The sequence below is a fragment of the Candoia aspera genome, chromosome 2 (genome assembly GCF_035149785.1).
Source record: "Candoia aspera isolate rCanAsp1 chromosome 2, rCanAsp1.hap2, whole genome shotgun sequence".
Lineage (NCBI taxonomy): Eukaryota > Metazoa > Chordata > Lepidosauria > Squamata > Boidae > Candoia > Candoia aspera.
In genome coordinates this window covers 102,852,690-102,860,879 of record NC_086154.1, presented here as the reverse complement: position 1 = coordinate 102,860,879, position 8,190 = coordinate 102,852,690, and the positions used below count along the sequence as shown (strand labels likewise).

Genomic DNA, 8,190 nt, shown 5'->3' with positions numbered 1-8,190 from the left:
AAAACAGGAGTGTTGTCGAGCACTTGGCAGAGCACAATAGGTAGCTGATGAACTGCTTGCTTGGAAAGCATAAGAAGACTCATTCAGGTTATGAAAAGCTCTCTGTGGAATATCCTTTTATTTTTTCAAATAAAGTTAAAATACCGGAAACAGAATAGGCGAGCAAGCATAATAAACTCTCACTGGCTTCACCTATGACAAAATGGCAGAACGTTGGCAGACCTCACATCCTCCTGACTGTTGGCCAGCTCTTCCACCCAGGTGTTCCCTAGATGTGTTAGAGTACCACTCCTGTAATTCACAGATAGCAAGCTGTTTACAGTATCCACTGGGAGCTGTGGGGGTTAAAATCCAAGAATATGGACAGCTCCAGATTAGAAAAATTGGCGTAATGGAATGTTTCCTTCTCAGGCACAGTAAGAGAAAGTCAATGAGAAGTCCATGCCTTTCTTTTATATTTTCCTATGTTTCCAGAAATGAGCTTGCCTTGGAGCTGATGGGCCAAGTATCTCTTCACTTCCTAGTTGCCACTGCATTTCCCAGTTCCTCCACTTTAAGCTACAGCAGCTGTGGTATCTTTCAGCCTAGCTGCAGACTGAGAGGAGTTTCTTCACCTGCATTTTTCAATCCAAGTTCAAAAATAATGGTTGCATAGTTGGGATTTCACACACCCTTGCTCCCATATTAATACTTATTATTACTTTTGGAAAACGTAGTGCCTGGGATTCATTTTCTCACATTGAAACATTTTATCTCTGCTCTTTTTCTGATGCTCTACAGCAGCTTTTAATTTTAATTGATTTTAAAGTATCCATACAATAATGCAGCATAAGATAAATAATTCCCAGTTGCTCTAGCCTACACACTAAATTGCACATCTCCCTTATCCCACTATAGCCAGATGTTCCAGCTACCAATATACATTGTATTTAAATTTAGAGGAAAATAATGTGGGTGGGAGGAAAACAGAGTAGTGATGTTACACTTGTGTAGATTGCCCACACTACTATATTTGGAGTGCAGAACTTTTTCAAGTGGACTTGGGAAATGCACTGGGGGAGAAGAAGGAGGAGGATGCAATGAAGAAACATAAGAAAGTGTTGTGAGCCAACAAATTCCAGAGAAATGTTGGTGCTTACATGACAGAGAGTCCTTCCATGCCAGATTCCATAATAAGTCCCCATGAAAATGTTAGGCTAGGTTCACACAGTTCATTGAATCATAAAACATGAGTGGACAATCCAATGTTCTAGGCTGGGTTCACACAGTTCATTGAATCATAAAACATGGGTGGACAATCCAATGTTCTAGGCTGCATGCAGCCTCCATCTGCAGTTTTGTGGTTCCACATCCCTCTGGAATCCCTCCAGCCAACTATAGTTGTAAACTAATTCTCTATCCATATTATAAAACATGGTTTACAAACTACTATGGCTAGACTCACACAGTGTGGTAAGGCAGAACCAAACAACCTGATAATAGATTACAGTGATATGAGAACCCAGTGTGGGTTTTGAGCAGCTGAGCTAAAAAGTAACAATGGGGAGTGGTTTTAGGGTGATTTTAAGCCAAGAAAGCTGAGGTTTAAGGATAATAAAAGAAAACAGTCTTTTGAATTCATGGCTGCTTGACTGTAACTCAGCAGTACAATGGCCAGGTTTTGAGAGAGAAGCTCAAAACAAAAAGCAACCATTGGAATATCCAGCTGATACGTTTGCCTGCTGATCTATTTTGAGGTAAGGATGATACAAGATTGGATCATATTTCTCACCAAGGCTACAGACTGGGCCATTTTAGGGTTCCCTCATGGGTTGCATAATTAGAGTAGTGACCTGAAAATAGGAAGGGATTTGCATTTATGTGGAGTTCTCATGATTTACACATTGCAAAGGCCATCTCCTTTCAGCTCAAGGTAGAGAACAAACAGGCCATGAATTTCAATTAGAGAAGGAAAGGTAGCTGGGCAAGCTACCATGAGGTTTTCATTCTTGTCCTCTGCTAGGCCCTTGTCTATGCAGTTTTTCCAGAACAAAGACAGAGTAGACCTATGATGCCAATAAAAACAGAAAATACAAGTTACACCTGTCATTGTGGCTATTCTTCCCAATAACAAATCTGAAAATTTGGAAAGCTGGCCAAAACTCATGCCCACGACCACTGTTCTTGCTGGTATATTATGTTCAAAAGTGGTTTTAGCCAAGAATTCCTGGAACCCATATTTTGATAGAAGGTTGAAGAAGATCTTGAATTGCTCCAATTTTCTGCGTATGTTTTTACTATGGCACTTTTCCCTTTTTTTCATTTTATACAGTATATCATATTACTATCTGCACATGCACTTCTTATTCTCAATTGTTAATACAGATGTTATAGTTAATATTTAGATGACATTGAAATACAATTTTCATGTTTGTTTTTACCATTTATTTTGTTGTTATTACTGGAGGGGAAGTTCTTCATAAAGCAAAAACAAACTGAGAGGTCAGTTGGTTAGTTAGATTGATTTATCAATCAATCAATCAATCAATAAAAGTTCAATTCTCCAACTTTGAAGAGAGGCTTTGGTTTTCTTTTTAATTGTATATGCCTTCAATTCTCTTGGGAAACATACAAGATAAATCATGAAACATTATAATGTATATTATAATATACATGATGACCCTTTTTTGTTACTTGTTACATGAACATGATTGCCCTGGGAAGTAAAAATAATAAGTAAGAGATAGAAATGTAAAAGGAAATAAGGCCACGCTTCATCCGGAATACCTCGGTAAAGTGTTCAGCCATCTGCAATGATGTTTTAGACCTCATCAGCACCTAAGCAGGAATGACAAAGCCAGGAATGACTCAAAGTTAATGAACTAAATCATTAGCAAATTACAAATTTCTGTTAGTGAATTAGGAAAATACTTCCTAACTGAGGATTTATTACAGTTCACTTTTGGGTCTTTGTTTCAACTGCTACAGGGATGATTAACTCTTGGAAGGACTCTAAGGTCCTTCCTACCCTCATTCATGAACTTGCATAGAATTAATCATTAATGGCATTGTATTTATTGCAAGGTTGAAAGAGCATAGCCATGACAAAATACCAACAACCAGTATGAAGGAGGAATATGCCATAGTTTTGAATTTTAAAGTAGGGGTTTGGAGGGGATTCTATACTTGGCATGATGAAATTCCTGTTGGCTAGCTCTTGCGGGATGATGTAGTGTTGCCACTTCTGAACATTGGGCTTTGTGAGATGCCCAGAGATTTGGCATAGCTGGTTGGCAAGCTTAATCCCTCATAGGCAAAACTCCCTCATCACTGACTTTGGTAGACAGCCAAGTTAAGCATGGTACATTGGCAAAACATGATTTTTCAGGGTAGAACCTAGTTCTAATAGGGTTGGAACTTCCTGGAAATGTTCTATATTAGATAATTAGCAAAGTCAGCAGAATCAGGCTGAAATGGTAAGATACAATGCCACAGAGATAAGTAGGCTATAGACAGAGATGCTGGTCCAACACCTCCCCTCCCCCGGTAGCTTCATTATTCTTAAAAGCAGTGAAGAGTACCTGAGGTAGCCTGGTAAGCAGTCCTACAGAAAGCTTGTGGTTGGCCACAATCAAGAAATTCAAGCTGAGAAAGTGAATAAAGCCTAAGCCTGTCTTAGCCCTGCCACCCCAAAAGAGGATTTAAGATATTCTTTCCAAAATAATAAGCCTTTAATAATTCTTTATAGAGTTGTTATAATGCACTAGATTAGATATTCAGGAGTAGAGGGAGGCAGCGAAGAAGAAACTGGAGTGCCCCATGCATGAACATTCATGGAAGAGAGTTTGGGCATCTATATGTATGATGTGTGATGTCAGGTCATCAGTCATATGATCATTATGAAATATGTACAAAGTACTGCTAGTGTCAAATCCTGTGAGCCAAGTTTGCAAACTTATAATGCAAAGATTATGAAATGGTAAAGAAGGAGGTAGTTTGCAGACCAAGACTCTACATGTGTGGTACCAAATTTGTTTTCACATTCCAAACTGCAAACAGGAACTGTTCTTGAAATTTCTTGCATCACCTCTCTGGAAGAGGAAATGCACATTTATGCCTGCATTGAGAATATCCAGCCTCTGATGCGTTTAGAAGTGCAACTGTGGCTTTTAACTTGTGTTAGCTTTCTGCCTTTCCTTTTTTCCTTTCCTTTTCTTTTCTCTTTGTTTTGTTTCCACCCCTCAATCTGTCCTCATTGTAAAAGGAGAAGGCAAGCTGACCCTGAACACTGTAGCGAGAACTTCCTGTTGCTCCAGACTCAAGCATATGTTTGATTTGGCAGATCTTTCTTTGGTGCAGATCTATGAGGACTTATTTGGTTTGTTTTTCTCTGAAGATAAAATGCCCAAACAAACCTTGGGATCTGGTCTCTAGTCAGAGGAATCCAACTGTGAAAAAGGACAGGTGTGGGTTATACGAGAGGAGGATGCTGATCAGTTAGCCCAAAGTACCCCGCCTGGAGGATGTTATTCAAAGAAGTCTCCCCATGACATTGCAATTAGGGGGATTTTTATTACTAGCTGTGGTTGGCAGGACAGAAATGTAGCAAATACTGTGTGAGAGAAATAAGCCTCAACTATGCAAGAGGTGGTCCTTCCTCCTGCCCTTCTGAAAAGACAGGCAGACAGGATGGTAGAAAGATCTTTTCCTTGTAAGAAAACTTAACCAGCATGAAGGTGACAGATGGAAAGTGGAATTTCACTTCATGCTGGAGAAGCTTAAGCAAGGAATAGAAATACATGATTTAATTGACTGTCTGATTAATTAATGAAACTTCTACATTACTGAAAAGATGTTTGAAATAGAAGGCAAGGTCTTCAAATTCAGGTTGACTCTTAGTGACTGCACCAATATAACCATGCAGAATTTTTGGCAACATGATACGGTTGGTTTGTCATTAGCTTTTCCTGGGATGGTTTTGGACTCCCACCCAAGTACTAACCAGGTCTGAGGCTGCTTAGCCTTTTGAGATCAGCCAAGGTCAGCTGGGTGCTTCCTGTCCTATGTGGCCTGTTAACTATGGTTTCTTATTTTACTGGGGCAGGACACATGGACCTTTATTCCTGGTCCACTCATTGCCATACCTCATTATATGGCTGGCTGAAAAGTAAATCACCACTTACTCAAGCTATACTTCCATAACCATCAATGATCAATGCATAACATTCAATGCTTAGAGAAGAAGTGGTAAGGAGGGACCTGCCTCCTATTTGTATGCCATGGCCCACAGCTATTGTTTGAGACAGCTAGAAGAGGGAGCATGTTTTAGATAAGACTTGGAAGAATCAGGATTAGAACCTGTAGATTTTTCATAAAGGCACCCTAATTTATCCTTATAATTCAAGCACTCTTCTTGATCAATCAAGCAGTATGTCTTCACAATACTGTCTTTTTTTTAAAAAAACCTGATACCTACAAAACCTAGAGAAGAGGCATTCTTCCTTGAAGACATAAAGGAGATGCTATTCTACACTGATGCCCTCTGTGACATTAATATGAACCAACTAAAAAAACAAAGACTGTTTCAGTCATATAAAGGTAATGAAAATTAATCTACTCTTATATAATTAATCAGATGAGATTAATTAATTGGGTGATACATGCCTGGGCAAATTAACAAGCAGCATGAACATTTCTGATTTGCCTGCTTGCTACTAGAATTATAGAACGTATGAGTTTAAAGGCACTTTATCTACTCCAACCTTATGCTCATTGTCCTACACTATCCTCACTACACTATTCTCATAAAAGGTTGTCTAGCCTTATTTGAAATATTTAAAAAGTGAGTCCCATTTTAGTGGTCGATATTGTGGAGATCTGTTGGGTTTTTTTATGGTCTCCATACACTGGTTATATTTTATGCTATGCTGTGTATTGTTCTTTGTATCTTATTGTGCTTTTAGTTTGCAAAGCTGCCCAGAGTTGTTTGAGAGTTGGGCAGCCTAGAAACATGACAAGTAAGTAAGTAAGGTAGATTGTTCCACTACTAACCAGCTTTTACCATCAGAAAATGTCTCCTAATCAGCCTGAACCTCCTTTCTTCTAATTTCAACCTGCTGGTCCTTGTCAGTTTTAAAGAGAACACATCCACACCTTCTTACATGTGACAACTTTTGCAGGATGTTATCATAGTTTTCTCATATATATTCTCTAAACATGCCTTTGATTGTTCCTTTGATGGCTTGTTCCCGTTCCCTTATTATACCGGTAGCTCTCTTCTGAACTTGCTCCAGCTTTTCTATGTCCCTTTTGAAGTGTAAATCCCAGAACCGGACCCACACTCCAAGTGTACCGTAATCAGCACAGAGCATAGAATGATTACTTCCTGTGATGTAGATGCAATGCTTCTGTTAATTCAGCCCAGGATTGCATTGGTTGTTTTAGCTGCTGCATTACACTGCTTGTTGATGCTGATTGATAAGTACATCAATACTTCTGTGTCCTTCTCACATGCACTGCCACTAAACCAGGTGTTCCAAATCCTGAACCTAGCCATTTGAGTTTTCCTATCTAAATGCACATTACACTTGTCACACTTGAATGGCACACTGTTGGATTTGACCTAATATTCAAGCCTGTTGAGTTCATTTGAAATTATGATTTTATGGTTTAAGTAATTAACCATTACTTCTAGACTGGTGTCATCTGCAAATCTGAAAAGCCTCCTTTTTATTCCATCACATTGGTAATATATAGGTACTAAACCAAGGAACCATCTTTGGAGGACCTTATTCAACACTTCTCTCCAGGATAATGTAGAACCATTTATGAGCTCCTTTAGATAGGATTACCATAAATTGGCTGCAAAACTCAGGATGACCTCTAGATGGATCAAAGTTAGAATTTATTGTACCTCTTTCCTGCAATCTAATGGTCATTCTAATTTTTGTAGTCTAAATATGGTAGCCCTGCCATTGAGGAATAGTTGTTTAACAAAATGAAAAATCCATTGGATTGTCTTACCTTCTAGCCCATATTTATCCATCTTGTCCACAAGAACAAGCATCGCTAGTATAGCTACTTCTCATTTACAGAACAACTAAAAAGGATCTTTGTTTATTCATCCTTATAAATAGTTGCTATTTCTGTCCCATTTTTAGATGAGGAGCCATGATTTTGACTTGTAGAAGGTGACAAAGGGCAAATTTGAATTCAGGATGGCCTGATATAAGTCTCCATATACTTCAATAGACTTTCTTGGCTCTGTTTTTATCTAAATCTGTGTGATTCCTTTTTGAAATACTTGGTCACCATCTTTTCTTTTCTTTTCCTTTCTTCTTGATTAAGCATTGGGTAATTCTGAAAAAAAGAAAATATATTGTATAAAAGCAAGACTGGGTAAGACCAAAGTCTGATCCAATCCTGCATTTGGTGTTCACAGTGATCCACAAAGAAGAATACAATTCAATGTCTGCAAGAAGCATGCAAATGGGAGATGACAATAGCTACCTTTACTATGTCCTTCACAAACTAATAGTATAAAGTGAATCCTTCTAGCTTGCCCCAGAGAGCAGAATGGGCCCTTCCCTCTTGGCTTTTAGAAAGGCTGTGAAAACATGGCTTTCCATGTTTTCACAGCCTTTCCATCAAGCCATAAGGCTGGAATGTTATAACCAGTCCCTCTGGTGAGAAAGCCTTTGACTGTGTGGACCATAACAAATTGTGGCAAGTTCTTAGTGGTATGGGGATACCAAATCATCTTGTCTGCCTCCTGAAGAATCTGTATAATGACCAAGTAGCAACAGTAAGAACAGACCACAGAACAACGGACTGGTTTAAGATTGGGAAAGGAGTATGGCCAGGCTGTATACTCTCACCCTACCTATTCAACTTGTACGCAGAACACATCATGCGACATGCTGGGCTTGAGGAATCCAAGGCTGGGGTCAAAATCGCTGGAAGAAATGTTAACGATCTCAGATATGCAGATGATACCACTCAGATGATGGCTGAAAGTGAAGAGGAACTGAGGAGCCTTATGATGAAGGTGAAAGAAGAAAGTGCAAAAGCTGGCTTGCAGCTAAACCTCAAAAAAACCAAGATTATGGCAACCAGCTTGATTGATAACTGGCAAATAGAGGGAGAAAATGTAGAGGCAGTGAAAGACTTTGTATGTCTAGGTGTTAAGATTACTGCAGATGCTGACTGCAG

General features: G+C 39.0%; 1 long non-coding RNA gene across 1 annotated transcript in view; it reads right to left on the bottom strand.

Moving 5' to 3' along the window:
* Positions 1 to 2,414: 2,414 nt before the first annotated feature.
* Positions 2,415 to 8,190, bottom strand: part of LOC134492327 (uncharacterized) — a 52,288-nt gene continuing 46,512 nt past the window's right edge. The window contains exons 2-4 of the long non-coding RNA XR_010067426.1: positions 7,003 to 7,293; positions 6,133 to 6,364; positions 2,415 to 2,817 (exon numbers count right to left, since the gene is read on the bottom strand). This is a non-coding gene — a long non-coding RNA (uncharacterized LOC134492327). The remainder of the gene's footprint in view (positions 2,818 to 6,132; positions 6,365 to 7,002; positions 7,294 to 8,190) is intronic.